Source organism: Malaclemys terrapin, chromosome 18 (genome assembly GCF_027887155.1).
Source record: "Malaclemys terrapin pileata isolate rMalTer1 chromosome 18, rMalTer1.hap1, whole genome shotgun sequence".
In the NCBI taxonomy this organism is placed as follows: domain Eukaryota; kingdom Metazoa; phylum Chordata; order Testudines; family Emydidae; genus Malaclemys; species Malaclemys terrapin.
The window spans coordinates 24765895-24781983 of record NC_071522.1 but is presented as its reverse complement, the minus strand read 5'-3'; the positions used below and the strand labels follow the sequence as shown (position 1 = coordinate 24781983).

At 53.0% G+C, this 16089-nt stretch overlaps 1 protein-coding gene across 2 annotated transcripts in view; it reads right to left on the bottom strand.

The window, feature by feature from the left end:
- SEPTIN4 (septin 4) overlaps positions 1-16089 on the bottom strand; it is a 63497-nt gene that overhangs the window by 46712 nt on the left and 696 nt on the right. The gene's annotated exons all lie outside the window — the stretch shown is intronic.

Below are 16089 nucleotides of genomic sequence, written 5' to 3'. Positions count from 1 at the left end.
CAGCAAGCTCCTCCACATGGCAGCTGTCCTTTCACAGCCTGGTGTTTTTAAGGGCCAGGGAGTGCTCCCAGCTGCCCTTTGGACTCCTGCCCTATGAGAGACAATGAGATTGACAGCAGCCGAAGCTGGAGGCAATATGTGACTCAATTAACTGGCTGGGCTGCACCAAAACCAAGGTCATGCTGCTTCCCGGGCTCCCCTGCCTTGCTCAGCTGCCTCTCCAGCACCGACTTCCCCTGCAGGGTTCTCAGCACGCCACACCCAACCTGCTGTTCCCATTTCCTCTGCTGTCACCTGAACACCTGTCCCCCCTGCCTCCTAGGCAGCAAGGAGCCATCTCCACAGTGGGCTGGAATTGGGGTCACTGTGGGTCCCCTCCCCCGGCAATCCGGAATCTAGAGTCGAGTTTGCTATTACAAATCAATGCCGTTCATTATGTTTGTGGAACTGCAGCACTTCCCGACCCCCGCCGCCGGCCTCGCTCCCTCTCCACCCTTGTAGAGGTCACCATGCAACACAACAGTGCTTCGCAGCAGCACACACACACACTGCCTCAGTGCTGCAGCACCGCTGCTCTGTCTATCCCACAGCCAGGCGAGCAGGTGCTCCTGGAAAGCCCTGCTCAGCACAGGAACCCCCACTGCCACGCTGTGGGCTCAGGTCCTGGAAGGGAGAGCGAGCAGCTCCGGACAGCAGGCCAGTCTGTGTCAGGTGCTCCTGGGAAGCCCTGCTCAGCACAGGAACCCCCGCTGCCACGCTGTGGGCTCAGGTCCTGGAAGGGTGAGCGAGCAGCTCCGGACAGCAGGCCAGTCTGTGTCAGGCTGGTGCAGCTCACAATAGCCCATCTGGGTGCTAGCGCTGCTAGCTGGGCTGGGCTCTCCGGTCGTCTACACTGCAATAAAAGACCCACGGCCCAGCCACCGCTGGTCTGGGTCAGCTGACTCGGGCTGGGGCTGCAGAGCTGGAAAACTGGCGGGTAAATGTTTGGGCTCAGGCTGGAGCCTGGGCTCTGAGACCCCATGGGGGGCAGGAGTGGAGGGTCCAGCCCAATCCAAATGTCCACATGGCTATTGTGTGCCCCCAGCCCAAGCCTGAGTCAGCTAACCGGGCTCTGAGATTCAGTGCCAGGGGGTTACTGCAGTGTAGACGTACCTTCAGTGGTCACACTCAGCAGCTCTAACCCCTGCTAGGGCTTCCCTGGCTGGGTTCCCGGCTGGCCATGGGAACGAGCCCACAAAGTAAACCCCCAGACAGACACGGCAGGTCCCAGCAGGCTGTGCCGAGGGGGCAGACCCTTCCTGAGCGGGGGCAGGCTAGGAGGGAGGGTGCAGCATGAGAGAGGAACAGGACCAAGGCCCTCGAGGTGGGAGTGGGGAAGAGAATGCAGGGCGAAGTGTCTCTGTGCACAGCATAGCAAACGCCCTGCACAGAGGGCCCCGGTGTGGGGTCAGCCCCCAGGACAGCGTTTAGGGCAGCCTGAGCCATGCACACACACCCCCTCCCGCCACACAGTTGGGGCCCGGGAGGACGTGGCTGGATACTCCACCTGCAGCTCACTCTTCAGCTGGGTGCCGGAGGCCATGTCTGACCCTGGGGATGTCCAAGGGCGAAAGAGGAGGCGAATGGGGACGCGGTGCTGCCGGGGCTCATTAAGAGGGGCCGGGGACGGCCCTGGCAGAGCTCCGCCCTCCCAGGGAAGCTGAGCCTATGGCTATGGAGCAGAGCTCAGGGAGCTGCCACTCCAGAGGAGCGCTCACAGTGGTGCGTGCTGGAGATGCCTGGCGCACGGGGAGGGCAGCTGGCCTGTGGCTCCCAACGTGGCCATTGTGGCTCAGCCACATGCTGCCTGGCTCACTGGCAGGAGCTGATGGGAGCAACTTGCCAGACAGTAACGCACGTCCAGGGCCTCCCAGCCGTTCCAGGGAGCTACAGACACTGCCGGGGGGGGGGGGGGGGGGTCTGAACAGAGGCAAGAAGATATCCTTATCCCCAGTTCAAGATGGGGAGAGCAGGACAGGCAGCCCCACCCCCAGCCCAGGAGAGGGGGCTTTGGGCTCCTTCGCTTTCGCTCTAGCACCACTCTTGGTGGCAGCTGGCGGCCGAGGGGCAGCTCTGCGGGAAGGCTGGAGAAGCGGCAGGGGATGGAGCGGAGCTAAGCCGAGGGCGCTGGGAGAGAACAATCTGGCAGAGTCAATGGAGGCCTGGGCTGGAACATGCAGAGCATTTACCCAGCTGCACAAAGATTAACGGCTGAAGAGTCAAAGCCCAGGAGACAAACCAGAAAACTGGCTGGGGAGCAGGAGCCAAAGGCAGAGCCCCCCTGCTGAAAGCGCTGGCTATGGGGCTCCCGGGCCCTGCTGCTGCGAGCTGCCCCGGCCGTACCAGCACCCAACCGAGAGCCTGCCCTGAACACCGAATTACCCGTTTCATTGTGGGCTCTCCCATGGGCACTCGCTCAGCACCGAAGTATCGAGTATCACGGCACTGGTGATGCTGGGAGACGAGAGCCCAGCGTCACCCTAACTCACAGACGGGGAAGAGACAAAGGGAGCAGGCCACGCAGGGAACCAGTGACAGATCCGGGATTCGCACTCGGGACCTGTCCCTCCAGAGTGCGCTGAGGGATACTGACTGCTCCTGGCTCCCGCTGTCGGCAACTGCAGCTGGCAGAGTCAGCAGCTCTGCAAAGCTGAGCCCAGCTCACTCAAGAGCACACAGATAAATGAGCCTCCCCTCCCCAGTCAGTGGCTACACCCCTTATGCAGGTGGAAGGGAGGTGGCGGCATAGGAGCCCCCCTCCACTGTACACCCCGGGGAATCCCGAGGGGCCAGTTATGCAAAGTGCAGGGCAGCCATAGGCTTGGGCTGAGTTAGCTCTGACTGACAACAGTAGGAGCGAGAGGAGAATCAGGCTGATTTTACAGGACTCTCAAAATGGAGACAGAAAATAGTGATGAAAATGCAACCAAGCTCCAAAGGATCCGGCTGATGAGCTGGCAGATAACGCACTGGGGAGCCCTTGGGACTCAATGGGGACCGCGGGGCGAAGGGCCCCAGGAGACCGCCTCAGAGAGTAGGGTTTGGGGCCTGCGGAGGGGCTCTATAACCATTTGCTTGCTGCCAGAGACAGCCTGGCTGTAAGGCCCATGGGCAGCATACAAAAGCCAAGGGGCTGAGCCTGGTGCTGCAGAGGGGACTTGGGGACACGGTGGGGATGGGGTCCTGAGCCTCTGTTTGCCAGAAGCTGGGAATAGGCGACAGGGGATGGATCACTTGGTGATTCCCTGTTCTGTTCATTCCCTCTGGGGCACCTGGCACTGGCTGCTGTCGGAAGACAGGATACTGGGCTAGATGGACCTTTGGTCTGACCCAGTCTGGCCGTTGTTATGTTCTTCTAACATTCAGGGCCCAGAAGGAGCAGTGAGAATCAGTGGCATTGCCCAGTGTGAACGGAGTCAGCGCACCTGCGTGCAGAGCTAGGCGCTTCCCACCAGACAACATGATAGACTCCAGGGGCAGCAGAGATGCAGATAACTCAGCTCTGTGGGTGTGTCCACACTAGGAAAGGGAGGGGAGTTCTTCCCACCCACTGGCTGGCCGGGGGGGGGGGGGGGGCGGGCCGGGAATCCTAGTGAGGAGAAGGCAGTATGCACACAGTAGGAAGCCTCCGGTTCACCACACTCTGCTAAGACGTGACCACTGCCTTGTCTTCACTAGGACTTTACTAAGTGGGAGTTACCGCAGCTTTTCCCAGAGTGTCCGAGTTATGGGGGCTCCGGTCGGGAAAGAAGAGGGTTCTTTGAGGTGGCAGCAGGGGATGGAGGGAAATGGTTCACTCTAGTGAGGAAACCAGGGGACATACAAACCCCTTCAGGCAAAGAACTCATCCCTAGGGAGAGATCAGTCACGCTCCACCGACATGACAGCTGGGACCAATGTGGCCCCATAGCCATGTGCAGCAAGTTACTTGGGCAAATGACTTTAGCAGAGTCTAGGCGCGTTAGATGGACTCTGTTTCTGGAAAGGATGGAGAGGCCTGGCGCAACAGTTTTTTCCTTCTCCAAAATAGTCTTCTTTACACAGCCGGGTGCCCTCCCAGAGCTGGCACACTCTCAGGAACACACACGTATGGTCCCTCACCCACATGCAAAGGCAGGCCTCTCTACTAACTATACATCCAGCACCACTGAAATGCAGCCATTTCTGGGGTGGAGGGTGGACAGAACAAAGCACAACAGTAGGGGCATGCTGGCCTAGAGTGCCAGGTCACTCCCTGCTCTAACAAACAGGGTGATGGCGTCTTCAGTGTCCATGCAGGGCGGACAGGGCACCTGAGGAAAGCTGAGCTGACTGCTGGGGTCTCACCCTGGTTTGGGGGGGCAAAGTGGGGAGTGGAACACTCCCTCTTACATAGGAAAAAACAATCATCGAATAGCAGGGTTAAAAGGGACCTCAGGAGATCATCTAGTCCAACCTCCTGCTCAAAGCAGGACCAATCCCCAGACAGTTTTTTGCCCCAGATCCCTAAATGGCCCCCTCAAGGATTGAGCTCACAACCCTGGGTTTAGCAGACCAATGCTCAAACCACTGAGCTATCCCTCCAATCAAATGACAATGCTGAGCACTTCCACAATCCCTCCACACCGGGAGCTGACAATACCTTACAAACATTCACCTGCTAAGCCCCCTCCCCCACTGTGGGACAGGATCACTATCCTCATTTCACAAGTGGAGAAACTGAGGTACAGAGTGGGGCAGTGACTGTCACAGAGTCCCCGGGCGATGCTCTGGAACTGCTCCCCCCCAAAGCCAGTCAGGACTTTGGGGAGCCTCCTTTCCCTTGGAGCAGACTGTTTTTAGGGCAAGAAGCTCACACGGCTTCACCTTCTGGGTTTTTCCTTGGAGCATTTAGCATATGCCCCTCCGTGCGCTTCCCACAGCGAGTCCACCCAGGCAGGTCCTGGGGAAGCCAGAGGGCCCTGCACCCCCCACTTTGCAGTCAGACGTGACTTTTAGCCAGCCAGTAAAACAGAGGTTTATTAGATGACAGGAACATGGTCTAAAACAGAGCTTGTAGGTACAGAGAAGGGATCCCCCAGCCAGGTCCATTCTGGGGGGCAGCGAGTCCGACACCCACATCTGCCCTCACTCCCCATCCCCAGCCAGCTCCAAACTGAAACCCCCTCCAGCCCCTCCTCTGCTGAGTTCCTTTCCCAGGCCAGGAGGTCACCTGACCTCTTTGTTCTCCCACATCTTTGCAGGGGGGAAGGGCCTGGCCATTAGTTGCCAGGAGACATTGTGTCAGTGATTTATGCACACTGGCCTTTATCCCACCTCCTAGAGACTTAAGAAATGCATAGGGGAAACTGAGGCACCCACACAGTATTCAGAGGAAACATTAAGAACATTTTCACTTTGTCACAGTGACTCGCCCAAGGTCTCCAGGGAATCAGTGGCAGAGCCGAGTCTAGGAGGAGCACAGTGTCCTGACTCCCAGTCCGGTGACCTCAAGACCATGTTGCCTTTATGAGCCCTATCAGCACAGCAAGGGGTGGGGGTGGGGGCGGGCAGAGCCATGGTCCCAGGCAGCCTGCAGCAGCTGTTTGTAGCGATACCAGAAGCGCCTGCCGTCCCAGCTCCTGAGCTCGCTCCATTTCCAGAGCATAACTAACCCCCGCATCCCTGGCCCTCGGGTCTCCCCTGCGAGGGTTCAGGCCTGCAGCAGAGCAAGCAGCTGGAACATCTCTGCCCAGCCGCCTTGCCAGCAGGAGACGGAGCGAGAGCCACCCTGAAACGTGGGCCCATTCCCTGCAGAGCCAGACCCTTCAGGAGACACAATGCCACCGCACATGGGCAGCCACCAGAGAACTCCTCCGGCTCGCCGACGGGAGCTCATCCACAGCCACTCATCACCAATGAGAACACACACAGCAGTTGGAAAGCCCACTGTCACTGGGCACAGCGCCCCTTTACTCAGACATGACAGTCTCACGGTGCCCAGAGAACGCAGCCAACGCCAGAGCCTACCTGCTTCTGCTGACCCGCTGCCTCCAGGGTCTCTTACCACCAGGGCTGTGTCCTAATGGCAGGGATCCCCTGGCTAATGCCGAGGAGTTCCTGCCTCTCACTGTGCGGGCTTCTGTGCTCGCACTGGATAGAGGGGCAGAGCAGGTTGGAGCAGGGCCGGCTCCAGGGTTTTGGCCGCCCCAAGCAGCCAAAAGAAACCAAAAAAAAGCCGCAATCGCAATCTAAAAAAAGCCGCGACCGCGATCTGCGGCGGCAATTCGGCGGGAGGTCCTTCACTCCCAGGCGGAGTGAGGGACCGTCTGCCGAATACCTGGACCTGCCGCCCCCTCTCCAACCTGCTTGAGAAGCTGGTGCCTGGAGCCGGCCCTGGGTTGGAGACAGCTACCTCTGCTGGCCAGTCCAGCTGGGGCTCTTTCAGACGGGTACTTTCCAGGAGAGTCAGAAATGTCTCCAAATGGTCACTAATAACAACAGCACCATCAAGGGACACAGCTCTTTTCATCCCAAAGCAATTTAGCAACACACACAAATGTAGCAAACTGATACACAAACTCTATATAGATCATGTACAACAGTGGAATGCAGCACCAGTTTAACAGTGCACAGCACCACTATCCACAGGCGAGAGTAGACAGTGAAGAGTAAGACCCAAAGGAAATGGCAGGAGGTATTTTGGTTGGCAGTATGTAACCCTCCAGATTGGTATTTTCATGACAGCAAAGGAAACACCCCTCCTGTTGGGAAGTGTGCCATGGGGTCTCTCATGCCCATCAGTGGGCAGAGCCTTAGTTTCATATCCTGTTCAAAAGCTGGCACTATCTTCTCAGGATCAGACTGGCAGCTGATGAGGAGAGTTGTAGTTCTTTGCCCCCAATGCCCTGGGTCTGAAGGCTCATATATCCCAGTAGATTTCATCCCCTGGGGTAAGCTGGATTTTGTCTCTATTTTGTTAGCAAAGAGCATGGGTGGGACTGCCTTATAAACAAAAGCGCACACTCACTAATTACTGTTATTACAGCCCCAGCAATTTGGGATGATCATACTGCCTCCCATCTCGCTCAGCACGAGGTTTGAATGACAGGGTGTCCCTAGCCACACGTGGTGTCCAGATGTGAATCCAGTAGCATGACAGCCACTGCTGGCTGGAACTAAAACAGCTCTGCTTCATGACTCAAGACAGCTATTTGTTCCAGAGGAACATGAGCAGGGAGAGTGTCTCGCTGCCCTGGCCTCCTGGGAGTACAGGGGCTCCCGGCCCCATGACTCAATCATTTCCCATCTCTCGGTCTCTGGCATGTTGGGGTCTTTTTGCAATGCCCAGCTAAGCCTGTTTGAAACACCATATGTTGTCTCCCTGACCTCATTCGGTGGGCACACCTGGAGGGACACAGGCATACAAGGACAGAGGGGCTCCCTTAGTCCAGTATCTTGCCTGACAGGGATTGATACTGAATGCTTCACTGGAAAGTCCAACTCCCTGCCATGTGCAATACTAGAGCATGGGAGGATATTACTTCCTGCCCCCAGTAATGCCCTGAGGCATTTTATCATAGTTAGGGTCACTGCAGATGCTCGTCTTCTCCATGTGACGGCTGAGCCTTTATTAGACTCACTAGTGACTTGCCTCAACAACGTCCTGCCGCAGCGTTTCACCAGTTAGTTACGCGCCACATTGAAAGCACTTCCTTCCATCGCCTTTTAATCTTAAGGGCTCCCTTTATCTCACACTATGTCAGGGGTGGCCATCCTGGACTCTGGAGCCACATGCGGCTCTTCAGAAGTTAATATGCGGCTCCTTGCATAGGCTGGAGTTACAGGCACCAACTTTCCAGTGTGCTGGGGGGTGCTCACTGCTCAACCCTGGCTCTGCCACGGCCCTGCCCCCACTCCATCCCTTCCCACCCCCTCCCCTGAGCCTGCTGTGCCATCGCTCCTGCCCCTCCTCCCCCCAAGCCTGCACGCCATGAAACAGCTGATCGGGAGGCACAGGGAGGGTGGGGCTGCCTGTGGGCAGGAGGCGCTGGGAGCCGGGGTGGGGGAGCTGATGTGAGGCTGCTGACATATTACTCAAAAAGAACAGGAGTACTTGTGGCACCTTAGAGACTAACAAATTTATTAGAGCATAAGCTTTCGTGGACTACAGCCCACTTCTTCGGATGCATATAGAGTGGAATAAATATTGAGGAGATATATATACACACATACAGAGAGCATAAACAGGTGGGAGTTGTCTTTCCAACTCTGAGAGGCCAATTAAGTACGAGAAAAAAAACTTTTGAAGTGATAATCAAGATAGCCCAGTACAGACAGTGTGATAAGAAGTGTGAGAATACTTACAAGGGGAGATAGATTCAATGTTTGCAATGGCTCAGCCATTCCCAGTCCTTATTCAATCCTGAGTTGATTGTGTCTAGTTTGCATATCAATTCCAGCTCAGTAGTCTCTCGTTGGAGTCTGTTTTTGAAGTTTTTCTGTTGTGAGATAGCCACCTGCAGGTCTGTCATTGAATGACCAGACAGGTTAAAGTGTTCTCCCACTGGTTTTTGAGTATTATGATTCCTGATGTCAGATTTGTGTCCATTAATTCTTTTGCGTAGAGACTGTCCGGTTTGGCCAATGTACATGGCAGAGGGGCATTGCTGGCACATGATGGCATATATCACATTGGTAGATGTGCAGGTGAACGAGCCCCTGATGGTACGGCTGATGTGATTAGGTCCTATGATGATGTCACTTGAATAGATATGTGGACAGAGTTGGCATCAGGCTTTGTTAGTCTCTAAGGTGCCACAAGTACTCCTGTTCTTTTTGTGGATACAGACTAACATGACTGCTACTCTGAAACCTTGACGTATTACTGTGGCTCTTTGGCAATGTACATTGGTAAATTCTGGCTCCTTCTCAGGCTCAGGTTGGCCACCCCTGCACTATGTGATGGGACACATAGAAGCAATTGCCTGGCCTCCACTATGCCAGTCAGCAGCCCCAGTAAGACATTGTGGCCAAAAGGGCTAATGTGATCCTGGGATGTATAAACAGGGGAATCTCGAGTAGGAGCAGAGAGGTTATGTTACCTCTGTATTTGGCACTGGTGTGACTTCCGCTGAAATCTGTGTCTAGCTTAATAAAGGGAAGGTTAAGGGGTGACTTGATCGTAGACTGTAAGTACATCCACGGGGAACAGAAATGTGATACTAGAGGGCTCCTCAACCTAGCAGAGAGAGGTTTAACAGGATCCAATGGCTGAAAGTTGAAGCTAGACAAATTCAGACTGGAAATGAGATGTACGTTTTTAATGGTTGAGAGTAATTACCCATTGGAACAACTTACCAGGGGTCATGGTGGATTCTCCATCTCTGGCCAGTTTTAAATCTGGCTGGTTTTCTAAAAGCTCTGCTGTAGTTCAACCAGGAATTCAGGGCAGGTCTCTGGCCGGTGCTATGCAGGGGTCAGACTAGATGATCACAATGGTCCCTTCTGGTCTTAGAATGTCTGAATCATTGTATTTCACACTTAACCCATTTTTCTTACTCTTCCTGTTCCCCTCGGCTCGCTAATCTCCTTGCCTGATAGTCCCTGCCCTAATACCCACACTCAACCATGTTCATTGTTTGTCTCCGGGTCTCCAATTTCATCTGCATCTTTTCTGAGATAAGAGGACTCTATCCCAGTGGTTCCCAAACTTTAACAACCTGTGAACCTCTTTCACAAAAATGTCAAGTCTCGCAAACCCCCTCCTAAAAATGAATATTTCCAGGGATTTTCTCCTTTACCTGAGTATAAATTATAAAAGCAGTGATCTTGGAAATACACAATTTGTTTTTATGACATGATTATTACACACTATTTATTATTAATTATTATTTATCATTATAGTATTTTTATTACATTATGAAAACGGCAACACTCTTCCAAGATCTCACTTTCGTTGCTTGTATCACTTTGAACAAGCCTGTTATAAGACAAGGTTCCTATGTTTCATCAAGGAGTATCAGATGTGAAACAGCAGGAAAGTATTTAAAAAGTCAACTCAAAGAGTTCCTCCTACACAAGCATTCAGGTCTTGAGCAGTCCAGGCAAACAACGCACGTTACATCAAAGCTTAAACTTGTTCTTCATAATAATTTTAAAAACAATACTAGCTGCCTATTTCATTTTAAAAACAGCAAAAAATATCCACCTCCCTTTCCATTTCTTATAAGAAGTCTTGAAGTTTAAATCTCCTCAGTGTGATAGATAGGCTTGCTTTGATCTGCTTAGCTCTTGGAAATCCAGGGGCTCTGGGCTGCTGGCCTGGTGCTGCCCAGGATTTTTAGGGACAGCTCTGTCTGTCATTAGGGATTTTTTTCCCCAAGAACCCCCTGTAACATTTCGCGAACCCCCCAGGGGTTCCACAATATTCTTGCCAGCAAGTTAAAGAAGTATGGGCTGGATGAATGGACTATAAGGTGGATAGAAAGCTGGCTAGATCGTCGGGCTCAACGGGTAGTGATCAACGGCTCCATGTCTAGTTGGCAGCTGGTTTCAAGTGGAGTGCCCCAGGGGTCGATCCTGGGGCCGGTTTTGTTAAATATCTTCATTAATGATCTGGAGGATGGCGTGGACTGCACTTTCAGCAAGTTTGCAGATGACACTAAACTGGGAGGAGTGATAGATACACTGGAGGGTAGGGACAGGATACAGAGGGACCTAGACAAATTAGAGGATTGGGCCAAAAGAAACCTGATGAGGTTCAACAAGGACAAGTGCAGAGTCCTGCACTTAGAATGGAAGAATCCCATGCACTGTTACAGACTAGGGACGGAATGGCTAGGAAGCAGTTCTGCAGAAAAGGACGTAGGGATTACAGTGGACAAGAAGCTGGATATGAGTCGACAGTGTGCCCTTGTTGCCAAGAAGGCTAACGGCATTTTGGGCTGTATAAGTAGGGGCATTGCCAGCAGATCGAGGGACGTGATCGTTCCCCTTTATGCGACATTGGTGAGGCCTCAGCTGGAGTACTGTGTCCAGTTTTGGGCCCCACACTACAAGAAGGATGTGGAAAAATTGGAAAGAGTCCAGCGGAGGGCAACAAAAATGATTAGGGGGCTGGAGCACATGACTTATGAGGAGAAGCTGAGGGAACTGGGATTGTTTAGTCTGCAGAAGAGAAGAATGAGGGGGGATTTGATAGCTGCTTTCAACTACCTGAAAGGGGGTTCCAAAGAGGATGGATCTAGACTGTTCTCAGTGGTACCTGATGACAGAACAAGGAGTAATGGTCTCAAGTTGCAGTTGGGGAGGTTTAGGTTGGATATTAGGAAAAACTTTTTCACTAGGAGGGTGGTGAAGCACTGGAATGGGTTACCTAGGGAGGTGGTGGAATCTCCTTCCTTAGAGGTTTTTAAGGTCAGGCTTGACAAAGCCCTGGCTGGGATGATTTAGTTGGGAATTGGTCCTGCTTTGAGCAGGGGGTTGGACTAGATGACCTCCTGAAGTCCCTTCCAACCCTGATATTCTATGAACCCCAGTTTGGGAATCACTGCTCTATCCCCACAATGATGTACCCTCAATTCAGATGGCATTCTAATATTTCTACGTTCCCCTCTATTCCTGTTTACAGCCTGCCATCACACACACCCCTGACAGCAGCTAGAATCCAGCTCCCTCTCCCATCACTGGGCCGGCTGGGCAGGGCTAAGCAAGGAAACACAGTTTTGAATTCACATCAGAAAGCATCTTTTTACACAGAGCCTTTTCAGAGCACACTTGCCCTTCAGTAGCCCCTTGGGAGAAACTTGCTCACAATTTTATAAATTCGATTCACCAATTTGATTTTAAGTCTTTCAGAAAGTGTGACAGGTTTCTAACCTGTACAGCACAGCCTTAGAGAAGCCAAGCCGATTACAACACATTCCTCTAGCAGCTTTTTATCCTCTTTAGTGACTTCACTATTTGTCCTGGTACTTAAATATGGCTCCCTGGCCCCTAAATCCTGCACTTTACCTGTAGAGATGTCTACAGTGCTGTCTGCCTGGCAGCCAAGCAGTTATCTAATGCTACATTGCATATTTCTAAAGGGTAGGTCAGACAGTTCCACAGGTAGTTCTGACAGAGCCCCTGGGCTGTAATCCCTTTGGGGCAGGGACTCCATGTTCTGCAAAGTGAAGGCTGTATTTCAGGGCAGCTCTCTGCTCTGTGCTAAGCAGGAGGTCCGGCTATATGATCACAGTGGTCCCTTCTGGCTTTGGAAGGGACTTGAAGAATCTATATACAGTAACTCCTCATTTAAAATCGTCCCACTTAACGTTGTTTCGTTGCTGATCAATCAGGGAACATGCTCATTTAAAGTTGTGCAATGCTCCACTCTTATGTTGTTTGGCTGCCTGCTTTCTTCACAGCTGGCAGCCTCCCTATGCCCTCCTCCCCCAGCACCTTCCCCCTCCTCCGCCCCACCTCCTGCCTGCGGCAATCAGCTGGCTTGGGACGTTTTGGAGGCAGGAGGGAGGGGGGAGGAGCGAGGACTCGGCATGCAGGCTCCCCCTCCCTCCCGAACATGGCAAGCCAGCTGATTGCCCCAGGCAGGAGAGAGCGAAGACTTGGCACGCCTCCCCCCTGCCTCAGTGGCGGATTAATAATTTTGCTGCCCCTAGGCCGGGAAATAATTGCCGCCCTGGCCCCGCCCCGACTCCGTCCTTTTTCCGCCCCCATTCCACCCCCGTCCCCAAAGTCCCCGCCCCAACTCCGCCCCCTCCCTTCCCCTATTGGATCCCTTCCCCCAATTCCCGCCTCTTCCCCCAGCGTGTGACGTTCCCCCTCCTCTCCCCTCCCTCCCTGCCCCACGAAACAACTGGGAGGGGAGAGAAACAGGACGCAGAGGAGGCGGAGGTGAGCTGAAGCAGGGGGGGCGGGGAGGTGAGCTGAAGCAGGGGGGGCGGGGAGGTGAGCTGAAGCAGGGGGGGCGGGGCACGGAGGGGAGCTTCCGCCCCTGAAAATTTGTCAGCCTAGGCAATAATACGGCACTGCCCTGCCTCCAGAACGAATGTGACAATCAACTTAGAAGGAGGGGGGAGGAGCCAGGATGCAGCATGCGAAGTAAAGGGGGAGGAGGTGGGGGGGGGAGAAGGGGTGGGTCAAGGGTGGGGGTTTGGTGGAAGGGATGGAGTGGGCGGGCTGAGGGTTGAGCCCCCCGCCTCTGGTGCTTGCAGAGTAGGGGAAGCTGCCCTGGAACCTAACCTCCCATTAAGTCTTATGGGGAAATTGGATTCGCTTAACATCGTTTCACTTTCACAGTCGCATTTTTCAGGAACAGAACTACAGCATTAAGTGAGGAGTTACTGTACATGGTTAGTCCTGTGGCACCTTTAAGACTAACAGATGTATTGGAGCATAAGCATTCGTAGGTGAATGCCCACTTTGTCGTATGCATATAAAGGTGCCACAGGACTCTCTGTTGCTTTTTACAGATCCAGACTAACACGGCTCCCCCTCTGATACTGTACATGGTTATTAACAATGATGCCACCAAGCCCTGTTGAGTGCTGTGTAATTTTGCAATTCTCCTGTCTCTGACACCTCACCTCCGCCTGTGGGGAGTAACGCCAGGGCTGGTATTTCACCCAACGCTCCATGTGGTGAAGGCCAGTGGAAAGAGAGGATTTCACTTTTCTGCAGTCCTCTTAACCTCTCTGACTGCCACAGCCTTCCGAATTGTGATATCCATCAAAAGTTCATTAGAATTTTACAGCTTTGTCTAGTTGTTCTGCAAGTTTCCTTAGTCTCCACCTTATGTTTTACCAGGGAAACATGATGTTGCTCTCAGACAGGCCTAATTTGGGCTGGATTTCTATGTTTAAAGTGCATTTGCAGTAAACCACAGTAATCCCTTCTAGCCGTACACATCTGCATGAGGCGGAAAGCCAGCTCTGTTCATTTTACCTTTACTACAGAACTACGAAAGCACAAGCTGGATGCAATTCTGCCTCTCCCAACAGTCAGACAAGTTCCAGCAGCAGAACCTTTTGCCTGGTACCACTGTGCATGGCAGAAACCACCAGCTCGAATCCCAGGCTGAGCGCCCAGTGCTGACGCTTTGCAACACCAACTTTCGATTTGCAAATTGCATCGATTTGCTCTGAAAGTCTTTGAGAGTAAACACTGGTCCTACGGGACCTGTTCTGCACTGATTTTTCTAATTGCAGCCACACACTAACGCACTCTACCCTGGCCCATATATACTCTTGCATAAGTTGCATTGGTCTCTGGCCCTGTGCCTTGTCCTGGGCTGGAGGTGCCCTCCGTGGCCTGGCAGATCAGCTACCTCCTACCCGGCCCGGTGTCACTTTGGTCTCAGGAGATTTTGAGGAGAAAGGGACAGCGGCTGAAGGGGCAGCAGCTAAACTCTCCAGGAAACAAACCTCACTTGGAGCCCATCTCCCAGAACAGACCTTCCTCCCTCCAAGAAACGGGTCAACAACTTCCCAACAACAGAATGGGGGACACAAACTAACAGAACTCAACCTCCACTGGTGCCCAATGGCAGCTGGTGCACATGATCATGGCTGAAGGAAGCAGGGTCACCTTTTGCTGCCAGGTTCCCGGCTTGGGTGACTTTGAGTCACAACCAGAATGTTAATGAGCACGAGTCACATGACCCAAGATGACAATGTGTTTCCAGCCCTGGTAACTGCAGAGCAGATCCTATACTGGGATTTCCCTTGAGGCTGTCCCCAGCTCATATTTCTCTGCCTGAAGCTAGTCAAGATCTTTATCAACTGCATATATCCTGCCCCAATCCCTTTGCCATGCTACGTGACAGAAACTCCAGGGCCTCCATGCCTGGGGCAATACATTAATAAAGGCAGGGCACTTCCAGAAGGCTGTCACTGCTTTCTGTGCACTCCCTCCCCTTTTCCAGACCCTTGTGTGACTGGATGGAAGGTGGCGCTGCTCTGCATGTTAGGTACGCACCCCAGGGGAATGGTTATAGTTTGAACTATAGCTTTGATCTGTATTTCTCCTTTAAAGGCTCCCATGCCAGGATGGAGGCTACATGTAGGTGCCCAGACACCATGGTGATGGGCACAATATGAGAAGCTAGATGCATCGCTTCGCAAGGTTGCGCTGATCTCTATATGATCTCTTCCTGGGGTCCCATCCCCAGGTTGGCATGGTTTCTGATAGCACTGGCTGCTGTGCTTGTGTTTCACTCCCCAGGTGGTAGGAACCATCTGTGTCTCTCTCTCCTGTGGTTCACCAGCAACCACGCACCGCATCATAACAGCTCTAACTCAGGAACCAACCCATGCAACAAACCTCGATGCCAACTCTGCCCACATATCTACACCAGCAACACCGTCACAGGATCTAACCAGATCAGCTACATCATCACCGGCTCATTCACCTGCACGTCCACCAATGTTATATATGCCAGCAATGCCCCTCTGCTATGTACATTGGCCAAACTGGACAGTCACTACGCAAGAGGATAAATGGACACAAGTCAGATATCAGGAATGGCTATATACAAAAACCTGTAGGAGAACACTTCAACCTCTCTGGCCACTCAATGGCAGATGTAAAGGTAGCCATCTTACAGCAAAAAAAACTTCAGGACCAGACTCCAAAGAGAAACTCCTGAGCTCCAGTTCATTTGCAAATTTGACACCATCAGATCAGGATTAAACAAAGACTGTGAATGGCTTTCCAACTACAGAAGCAGTTTCTCCTCCCTTGGTGTTCACACCTCAACTGCTAGCAGAGCACCTCACCCTCCCTGATTGAACTAACCTGGTTATCTCCACACTGATTTATACCTGCCTCTGGAGATTTCCATTACTTGCATCTGAAGAAGTGAGGTTCTTACCCAGGAAAGCTTATGCTCCAAATACTTCTGTTAGTCTTAAAGGTGCCACAGGACCCTCTGTTGCTTTTTACAGATTCAGACTAACACAGCTACCCCTCTGATACTTGACTCTCTCCTGTGGCTCGTCACGGGGCGGAGGGGGTGTCACGTCGTGCCCCGCGGGCTGATCTCTGTGACTGTTTCTCTCGCATGGGCCCTGCCCCCGGAGTGTTTCGGGT